Consider the following 11,260-nt stretch of genomic DNA (forward strand, 5'->3'; position numbering starts at 1 on the left):
CACACACACACACACACACACACACACACACACACGCCCTTGTATCTCTCACCTCTCCAGTAGGGTCAGGTTGTGTGTTGGAGGAGACTGGTGGTGGTGGTGGTGTTCTCCTGGTTCCTCTCCTCTGTCTGGAGATCAGGAGCAGGACCAGTCCTAACACTGTCACCATGACTACCAGACCAACACTGGTCCACACCATCAGACCTGACCACAGACAGGAGGAGAGACTTTACAGAGTACTGTATATATCATAGATACCATCAGACCTGACCACAGACAGGAGGAGAGACTTTACAGAGTACTGTATATATCATAGATACCATCAGACCTGACCACAGACAGGAGGAGAGACTTTACAGAGTACTGTATATATCATAGATACCATCAGACCTGACCACAGACAGGAGGAGAGACTTTACAGAGTACTGTATATATCATAGATACCATCAGACCTGACCACAGACAGGAGGAGAGACTTTTCAGAGTACTGTATATATCATAGATACCATCAGAGCTGACCAGAGATAGTTACAACGTTCATTCGGTCAGTTGGTTTCTCAGTTGGTCAGCGGGTTGGTCAGTCAGTCTCTCAGTAAGGCAGGAAGACAGATAGAAAGCCGGACAGACAGACAGGCAAGCAGGCAGCCAGGAAGACAGACAGACACACAGACAGACACAAAATAAAGCTGTGATAAAGGAGGAAACTGTAGTGATCAGAGTAACCAAGCAACAAAGGCCATGGTGTCAGCAGCTGCTTAGCCCAAAACCTCAAGTGTTGCATCACTTCCTGTAGGCCTCTGAGAGACTCACATCTACACCATATTTAGTCACCACTCAAATCAGTAGATTTGAAACTTACCAGCACTCTGACCCTGTCCTGCACCAGGAGAGTAGTCTAAGGGAGGTGAATCTGAGAGAGAGAGAGAGAGAGAGAGAGAGAGAGAGAGAGAGAGAGAGAGAGAGAGAGAGAGAGAGAGAGAGATTTGTCCAATGCTTGAACAGATCCAATTGATTTCCTCCAGCATTACAGCATTTCATATCACAACATATTAGTTGTAATGTCTAAGATGAAAGATTCATCATACCTGCTCTTGAAGAAAAGTGACCACTGATATCTCCAGATGCCAGAAATGTTGTAGAGATTTTAGATAATGTTGCAGAGAGGTTTGGGAGGGTTGTGGAGAAGTTAGAAGATGTTGAAGAGAGGTTTGGGGATGTTGCAAAGAGGTTTGTGAGGGTTGTGGAGACTTGAGGTCTGGAAGTGACAGTTGACGGTTTAGGAGGAGCTGTGTGTAAAACAGAAGAGCAGGCATCCACAAATACTGCCACCATTGACATGCACTGTCAACTTTGGGACCTTATATAGACAGGTGTGTGCCTTTCCAAATCATGTCCAATCAATTGGATTTACCACAGGTGGACTCCAATGAAGTTGTAGAAACATCTCAAGAATGATCAATGGAAACAGAATGCACCTGAGCTCTCTCTCTCTCTCTGCTGTGTGAAAATGGTTCAAACCGGCCGGAGGTTAGACTTCTGAACCACAAGAACTCAGCTAGCTGTGGTTGTGTACCAAATAGCACCCTATTCCCTACATAGTGCACTACTTTTGACCAGGCCCCAAAGGGCTATGAGTAAGATAGTGATCATGGTAACCATAGCAACGGAGGCTATGGTGTCAGCAGCAGCTCTCCACAAAACCTCAGGTAGTTGCATCACTTCCTCTAGGCCTCTGAGAGACTCACATCTACACCATCATCACCATGACAGCCCCTTTTACCAAATAATAGAATACTATTAGATTTTAGCCACCAATGAAATCAGTAGACATGAAACCTAGCAGCACTCTGCCTCTGTCCTGCACCAGGAGAGTAGTCTGAGGGAGGAGAATCTAGAGAGAGGGGGAGAATATGTGTGTCTGTCACGTCTCCTCCCGTTGCTCCCCTCTGGTGCTCTGATTCGCCGGTCTACTGAGCCACCGGTCTGAGCGCACCACCTCGGCAACACAGGAATGGAAACCCAACGCACCCTAATCACCTCCAGCGCACCTGCACCTAGTCATCTCATCACCACCCCTATATAGCCCTGAACTGTTCAGTGTTGTGTTGTGTGTGTGTTTATTAGTCTCATTTCGGGTACTCGCTCTTTGTTGTACTCTTGCTCAGTGTTAAGTAAACCTTTACATTGTTGATTCCTGCGTCTGCGTCCTGCCTCTAGAATCTAGGGAGAGGGGGAGAATGTGTGTGTCTGTGTTTGTGTATGTACGTACACTCTTCAGACCTTGTCACACAACCTCCCTGTCTATCACCCCTACACTAGAAGTGTCTCTCTGTACGTACACTCTTCAGACCTTGTCACACAACCTCCCTGTCTATCACCCCTACACTAGAAGTGTCTCTATGTACATACACTCTTCAGACCTTGTCACACAACCTCCCTGTCTATCACCCCTACACTAGAAGTGTCTCTATGTACATACACTCTTCAGACCTTGTCACACAACCTCCCTGTCTATCACCCCTACACTAGAAGTGTCTCTATGTACATACACTCTTCAGACTTTGTCACACAACCTCCCTGTCTATCACCCCTACACTAGAAGTGTCTCTATGTACATACACTCTTCAGACCTTGTCACACAACCTCCCTGTCTATCACCCCTACACTAGAAGTGTCTCTATGTACATACACTCTTCAGACTTTGTCACACAACCTCCCTGTCTATCACCCCTACACTAGAAGTGTCTCTATGTACATACACTCTTCAGACCTTGTCACACAAGTGTTTTTGTGCCCATTGTTAGAGTAGACAGTCCAATATCTTGTCATTATAATACATGTATGTAATTTAGCCAGGAGCAATTAGGTTTAATGCCTTATTTCACCTCGTCGGTTCAGGGATTCAAACCAGCTACCTTGCAGTTCCTGGTCCAACGCTCCTAACTGCTGGGCTACGTGCAGCCCATAATAAATTATCTTTGCTGTCAGGAGGAAGGGTCTAGAGAAGTCAGATGTTTTTTATTTAGTTAAGAATGTACAATACTATATACAATTCAGAAAATATCACATCATAAAACCCCCACAATAAAAAGATAACAGATTTATTTTACACTTCACATTATAATAGAACAGGGTAATAATAATAATAATCAGAATCAGAATCATCATCATCATCATCATCATTATAGTAATATTAATAACAATGGTAATAATAATAATTATAATAATCATCATTATAGTAACAACAACAACAACAATAATAATAATAATAATCTATTGGGTGGGTGCGCTGTTTGCCGTTGTTATCGAGTACTGACGGTGAATGTCGTCACTAAAACACGGCAAATGAGGAAGAATTATCAGACAGATCAAAAAATGAATAATTGTTTCTCAGACAGCTCCATGTGTCTCTGATGGTAATGGCTTTTTAAATATTTTTGAGCCTTTAGTGAGCCTCGCTGTCGGTTTTGAGCAGGGCATTTGGAATTCGCCGCCGGCCTCCTAAATTGCAAATCAAGTGATACCTCCGCCTACACGGGCAAGAACCAGGCGTCTCATACTTTCAAGACATGCTCACTCACTGTCACTGAGAGAACAGGAAGTAGCTAAGTGACTGTGTCAGTAAGAAAAAGGCTATAAGACTGTGACCTCATATCCTCTCCCTGTCAACAACAACATTTGAAGAAGTAGGAAACAAGACCTGCTACTGTCTGGGTGTGTGAGAGAGAGAGAGAGAGAGAGAGAGAGAGAGAGAGAGAGAGAGAGAGAGAGAGAGAGAGAGAGAGAGAGAGAGAGAGAGAGAGAGAGAGAGTTGTAATGTCTGAAATTAGAGATTCATCATACCTGTTCCTGATGAAAAGTGACCAGTGATATCTCCAGATGTCAGAAACGTTGTAGAGAGGTTAGGGAGGATTGTGGAGGTGTTTGGGGATGCTGCAGAGAGGTTTGGGAGGATTGTGGAGACATGGGGTCTGGAGGTGACAGGTGACGGTGTAGGAGTAGGAGGAGCTGTGAGTCAGTAGAAAGTACATATAAACACCAATACTGAAACAACTTTATGTCAGGGGATATAAGTCAGGAAGTTCATTACTAGATATCAATTTACATGTAGTGTTCACTTACCATCTATAACTGTGAGATGCACCTCTTGGTATGTGTCCTTTATAGTGAGAGAGAGAGAGAGAGAGAGAGAGAGAGAGAGAGAGAGAGAGAGAGAGAGAGAGAGAGAGAGAGAGAGAGAGAGAGAGAGAGAGAGAGAGAGAGAGAGAGAGAGAGAGAGAGAGAGAGAGAGAGAGAGAGAGAGAGAGAGAGAGAGAGAGAGAGAGAGAGAGAGAGAGAGAGAGAGAGAGAGCATGAGCAAAAAAATAAAAAAGATTAGCTAAAAAGAGAGGTCAGTGCATATAGTTAACATATGTCCCTTTTGATTGGTAGACAGTGGGTGTATGACCCTTGTGATTGGTCGCCAGTGTGTGCATGGCCCTTGTGATTGGTTGCCAGTGACTCAGGTGTGTCTGGGTTTGCTGACTGTGGAGTAGATGGGAGGAGTCTCAGAGGAGCTGTGTGGATGATTGACAGTAGAGTAGGTGGGGCTTTGACCAAAGTTCACAGTAGCAGAGTTACATGATGAAGTGCCCTCTTTATCGATGGCAACGGTGGCCTCATTGCGGCAGCTACCCTCTTTAGTGATGGTGACTCTGGCTTCGTTGGGGCAGCTGGGGTTCTGGTGGAAGTTGATGCTGGCGTAGTGGGGAGAGTCAGAGTGGCTTGTGGGTAAGTTGGCGGTGGTGTAGATGGTGGTGGGCGCAGCGTCTGAGTCTGACTGTAGGGGGCGCTCCTTTATCTCCTCATAGTCACCATCACCATGACAACCCTGAAGAGGAGGTAGGAGAGAAAAAGGGAGGAGGAAGAGGAGAGAATATTATGACATCACAAACACACTCAATGACATCACTCAATGACATCACTCAATCACGTCACTCAATGACATCACTCAGTCACATGACTCAATGACATCACTCAGTCACAAAAACTAACAAACAAAATACACTGACCCCTTCGTTGTTCCCTTTGTCTGGGCTCACTCTGAGTGTTGAAGAGACAGATCCTGTGGAACACAACACACATTACTCAGAGAGAGAGAGAGAGAGAGAGAGAGAGAGAGAGAGAGAGAGAGAGAGAGAGAGAGAGAGAGAGAGAGAGAGACAGGGGGAGGCACTATTTATCCTCTGCTTTTTTTAACCTTGTGTCTTTCTCACCTGTGGCCTTGTTGTATTTCCATCTGTAGACTATGATCAGGCTGATCACCAGCAGCAACACTACCAGACTAACAGACACCATGATGACCACTGAGGTACACACACACACACACACATACACACACACACACACACACACACACACACACACACACACGCTGTTACAGAACCGATTAGACAAACCTACTGTTACACTATACTATATAAATGTCTACCACTAACCTACCCTCATATCATAACACTACATACAGACATGTCTACCACTAACCTACCCTCATATCATAACACTACATACAGACATGTCTACCACTAACCTACCCTCATATCATAACACTACATACAGACATGTCTACCACTAACCTACCCTCATATCATAACACTACATACAGACATGTCTACCACTAACCTACCCTCATATCATAACACTACATACAGACATGTCTACCACTAACCTACCCTCATATCATAACACTACATACAGACATGTCTACCACTAACCTACCCTCATATCATAACACTACATACAGACATGTCTACCACTAACCTACCCTCATATCATAACACTACATACAGACATGTCTACCACTAACCTACCCTCATATCATAACACTACATACAGACATGTCTACCAAAGTGAGACTCAGACATTTTAATTTGTAAAATGTAATTTACCAGATCTGTTTAGTGATGATGTGGATGGTGGTGATGGTGATGATGGTGATGGTGACGGTGAGATGAAGGTGGTTGTGGCTGAGGCTGGAAGTGCTGTAGTTGTTGTTGTTGTTGTTGTTGTGGTGGGTGGAGCCACTGAAAACGATTGACACAGGTGGGATTATTTTTTTGCTAGGTGAGGGGAGGAAGAGATGGAGAGATGGAGGGAGAGATGGAGGCGAATAGTCACATGGAGAGAGAGAGAGAGATGGAGGGAGAGAGAGAGTTACAGGCACAGAGAGAGATATGGAGGTAGAGAGAGAGTTACAGGCACAGAGAGAGATATGGAGGTAGAGAGAGAGTTACAGGCACAGAGAGAGATGGAGGGAGAGAGAGAGTTACAGGCACAGAGAGAGAGATGGAGGGAAAGAGAGAGTTACAGGCACAGAGAGAGATATGGAGGTAGAGAGAGAGTTACAGGCACAGAGAGCGATATGGAGGTAGAGAGAGAGTTACAGGCACAGAGAGAGATGGAGGGAGAGAGAGAGTTACAGGCACAGAGAGAGATATGGAGGGAGAGAGAGAGTTTCTCTTGTTTCTGTTGAGGTGTTTAGTTCTCCTTTAGCTCACCACATTTCTCTCTTTCTATCTTTTCTCTGTCTCTCATCACTCTCTTCTTTTTCATCACTCCTTATCTCTCTCTCTCTCTCTCTCTCTCTCTCTCTCTCTCTCTCTCTCTCTCTCTCTCTCTCTCTCTCTCTCTCGCTCTCAAATATAGGTCATGACAACTGCAGGTTTCATGATGACATCCATACTGAAACTTGGGGTTTTATATCTTGAACACATGACTGCTTAGTGATACTCAGACCGATATAGAAACACACAGACATTACAGAAGAAGTTACAGTGTTCTGGTCCAGTGGCTTTTCACACCACTACAAACACACAGACTCACCCAGCCTCCACTAACACACTAACTGCTGTCAACCACTGAACAACTTCTAATGATAAGATGTTTAGTTCAATGCTACATTTCACTAAACTGGTTGTTGCCAATTAATAACAGCATATTTCAGAAGGTTCTAGATGTGATTGCTAATTTTAAATGACAGTATTTTAATTGTCAGACATAACATGTTGTAGTTTTATCTGATAAAATAGAATGCTATATATTATTTACGTGGTCATACAGTACATAGTTACTGCAGGTGTACAGCATGGGAAGCAGAGGAGGCTGGTGGACAGAGATATAGGAGGACGGGCTAACCACAACGGCTGGAATGGAATAGATGGAACGTTATCAAATACATCAAACATGTGAATGACATAAAACAATGAATGCAATTATGATTTCAATTAAACTACTTTCTTACAAGACTTTAAGGTGTGTGTTTTGGGTACACATGCTAAAGAAATAGAAGTCTTGTTTATACTCACTTATAACATGTAGCTTCACCTGTGTGATCAGTGCAATGTAACGGTCTTCTGTCCTGCTGGTTTCTACTCCACACCAGTAGGTCCCAGTATCATCTTCAGTCAGGTCACTGATGGTCACTGAGTAGGATTTCACTCTGCTGTTGTCAGATACAGAGAAACGCCCAGCTTTAGCAGTTCTCTGGTAAGCAGCGATCATATAAACACAAGTCTTGAAGTCTTTGCTTTCTTTGCAGAAATGCTTGGTGCTGTACTCGCGGCCCTCTGGATAGTTGCAGCTGATGGTAGCTTCTCCTCCCAGATAGACCGTCTCTGTGACTGACTTCTCACAGCAGTCATCTGTCAATAGGAACACACATCACAACCTTAGTCTAATACTATAGACTGACTTCCTTGACTAGTGGTACTGATCATGCAACAACATATCTAGCTAAATTCATTTTCTAAAGTTAAAGTAAAAGTCTCTCACCATTCTTCACATTCAGCTCTACATCAGTGTAACTGTCAGGTGCATTAGGTTTGTCCACTCCACACCAGTAGTTCCCTTCATCTTGTTTAGTCAGTTGTCTGATGATCACCTTTAAGTAGTTTCCTTCAGTGTTGTCATACAGAGAGAATTTACCACTGTGCTGCCAGGTGTTCTTCAATCCAGTTCTGATTATATCCTTGCCGTTGCCATCACTGAAATATTTTTGATTTTCGTCCTGCTGATGTGAATATGCACAGTAGATGATGACAGTTCCTCCAGAGTATCCTGTCACTTTGAAGGAGCTCAAACAACCTGTCAATCAGACAAGAGAAAATATATTTTATATTCCTCATATTCACATACACACACACACACACACACACACAAATACACACACACACACACACACACACACACACACACACACACACACAGAAACACACACACACACACACAAATACACACACACACACACAAATACACACACACACACACACACAGACACACACACACATACACACACAGAAACAAACACACATATCCCATACTTATCTGTAGTAGCAGCCTTTATAAGAAGACTGACTGGATGTTATTACATTGTTATAGATACTTATAACAAGCTTATTACCTGTCATGAAGGAGAGGAGGATGACTATCAGCAGGATCCTCATCTTGTTGTGTTCTCTCCAGGTTGGTCCAGGTGTCTATAGGTCCTGATATAATGTTGTGTTCTCTCCAGGTTGGTCCAGGTGTCTATAGGTCCTGATATAATGTTGTGTTCTCTCCAGGTTGGTCCAGGTGTCTATAGGTCCTGATATAATGCTGTGTGTCCAAGTGCACAACTCTCTCTGTTCTCTCTCCACTTAAAGTAACCTGAATACAAAACTTAATGTACTTGATGTACTCACTCTCTCTCTCTCTCTCTCTCTCTCTGCCCCTCCCTCTCTCTCACTCACTCCTTGCCAGTGGCGGCTCCTGAAAAAATTCTCAGGGGGGGCAATTTTTCTGATGATTTAGGTGACCTACACACATTTTTAAAAAGATATGTCCAGCAACAACATGAAGACAGGGGCAGCATATAAGTCAATACCAGAAGCATTTATTGACTGATCTCAAAAGTGTTGGCTTACAAAATCAAAATAAGTTATCACAGTAAAAATAATCAAGGGTGTTCTTTCACATTCCTCAACACTGCATAAACAATATGCATTTCCATAAACAAATGAAATATCAGCTGAAAATACAGCATCTTGGTATTTGTTCAGATTGCAGGATCAACAAGAGCTTTTACCACATTTTTTGCCTCATGGTTGAATTGGAAATATGTGCACCTGAGCATAATTCACAACAAGCAAGCAGGAGCTTTTGATAGAGGCTACTGAAAACATTGATGCAAGTTATTGGTAATAAGACATTTTTATAGACTTCCATATTCTGCCCTCTTGTATAGATTTGTGAAAATGAACAGTGATAGACATTTTGCCTGAAAACAGAATTTGAAAGTAATTTCTAGAAAAGGTAAACACAGCTATCTGTATGGCTTTGTAAAAATGAACAACCATATTCTGGCCAATTGTATAGATTTGTAAATATGAACAACCATATTCTGGCCAATTGTATAGATTTGTAAAAATGAACATGAACAGATTTTTTTTATTTTATTTTTTTTAAATGAAAAATAACTATTTTAAACAACATCAACTGTGAACTGATTTGGGCGTGTGTGTGTTAAAGAGACAGACAGGGAGGGACAAAGAGAGAGAGAGGCTACATTACTTGTACTGAAACTGTTCTCTTCTCTGTTTCAATACAGCAAAGCGTTCAATGACTTTCTCATTGAAATCAGGCATGCTGAGGACTAGTTCCCTCTCCATGGAAAGCATGGCCAGTGCATTCAGACGTTCCTGGCCCATTGAATTTCGCAGGAATGTCTTAACTCGTGTCAAAGTTGAGAAACATCTCTCAGCTTCAGCTGTTGTCATGGGAGTAGTTATGAGGATGTTCAACAGAGTCACAGTCTCAGAGAACGTCTCCTGGAGGTTGTAGCTCATGAGAACCTGGTACAGTGCCAGTGCACCACAGCATCCCTTGAATTCAGGATTCTCATAGATCAGAGATAGTTCTGTCTTGAGCTTTGCCTTGCTCATCATGGGGTATGCATTCACAGTGGCATTCAGAGCCTCATCAGGAAATGAATGGCAGTACCTTTCAAACATGTCTGCTTGCAGTAAGGTAGCACTCACAAGGTGGCCAGAGAAAGAGAACCTTTCTTTGGTGTGATCCAGGATGGTGTTGCAGACCTCTTCAGAGCCTCTGCTTCTCCTCTTCTCTCAAAGCTGTTCTGGGTCTTTTGGCTCCTGTTGCTTCTTGCAGCTGCTGTTGAGAGGAGTCCCTGAAGGCAAACAGACCAATGTGTTTGTTGGCTTTGTACAGTATTGTTGTCTATGTGATGCACAGGTATATGCAATGTATCCATGTATAGTACAAATACTTCAGTTCCACTTAAAATGGGCAGGGATGCATAAAGTCTTTAGTGTTTAAGTTAGCCTTTGTGTCTCACATAGCCTGGATGTTCAGCACAGTATACAGTGGTGCTCATAAGCTTATGATCCCATGCTAAAGTTGACTAAAAAGAGGAATAAAAAAGAAAAAGAAAATTGGTGTCCTTAAAGGTTGGATTTTCCAACTTTTTTAATTAAGTCATTAAGATCAATTTCCAAAAGATGATTTTTTTATTTTTTTATTCCTCTTTTTAGTCAACTTTAGAATGTGTTCATACACTTATGAGCACCACTGTACAGTACACATAGTATATAAAATAAGATAGATTACACCACTGGCCATATATAATGAGAATAATGTAATTTCAAACACAAATGCAGTCTCCTTTCATGCATACATTTTCAAATAAAGCTCTGCTTTGAGAAAGATCGAATGATATTGTTTAATCTTACCTTATGGCCTGCACACTGCTTGTGAAGCTGTCGAGGCACGTTTGATAAAGACAGCATCAATGTCCTTCTTCTGTAGCTTCTGGTACAGAATGTCGACGTGGGGGCATGATTTTGTGAAAAAGCCGCAGGAAAAAAATAAAATCTTCATCATGTAGCATCCTCACGTAGCCAGATGCCTCTCTCACGGTGGGCTGGTCAAATGAACCCAATGAACCCGTCCGAATGGCTTCAAAACATTCTATGAGGTCGTCTCGATTCTCGTAGACAGTGTTCACGACTCTGCTTAGTAGAAACCTGTTGAATTATTAAAATTGGTCTGGGAGGTCCTAATTGTTTCGTTGCCAATTTATCTTGATTTGTTCGCCGACAAAAAGGAACTTCTTTCAAAGAGACAATCGAGTTGCACTGAAGGCTAGCCATTTTGACAGTAGTAGTGAATTGATTGATGAGGCTACCCGCTCTTTTCTTAGTTACGTTCATGGTTATGTTACGTATGA

Source organism: Coregonus clupeaformis, chromosome 20, assembly GCF_020615455.1.
Source record: "Coregonus clupeaformis isolate EN_2021a chromosome 20, ASM2061545v1, whole genome shotgun sequence".
NCBI classification, from domain to species: domain Eukaryota; kingdom Metazoa; phylum Chordata; class Actinopteri; order Salmoniformes; family Salmonidae; genus Coregonus; species Coregonus clupeaformis.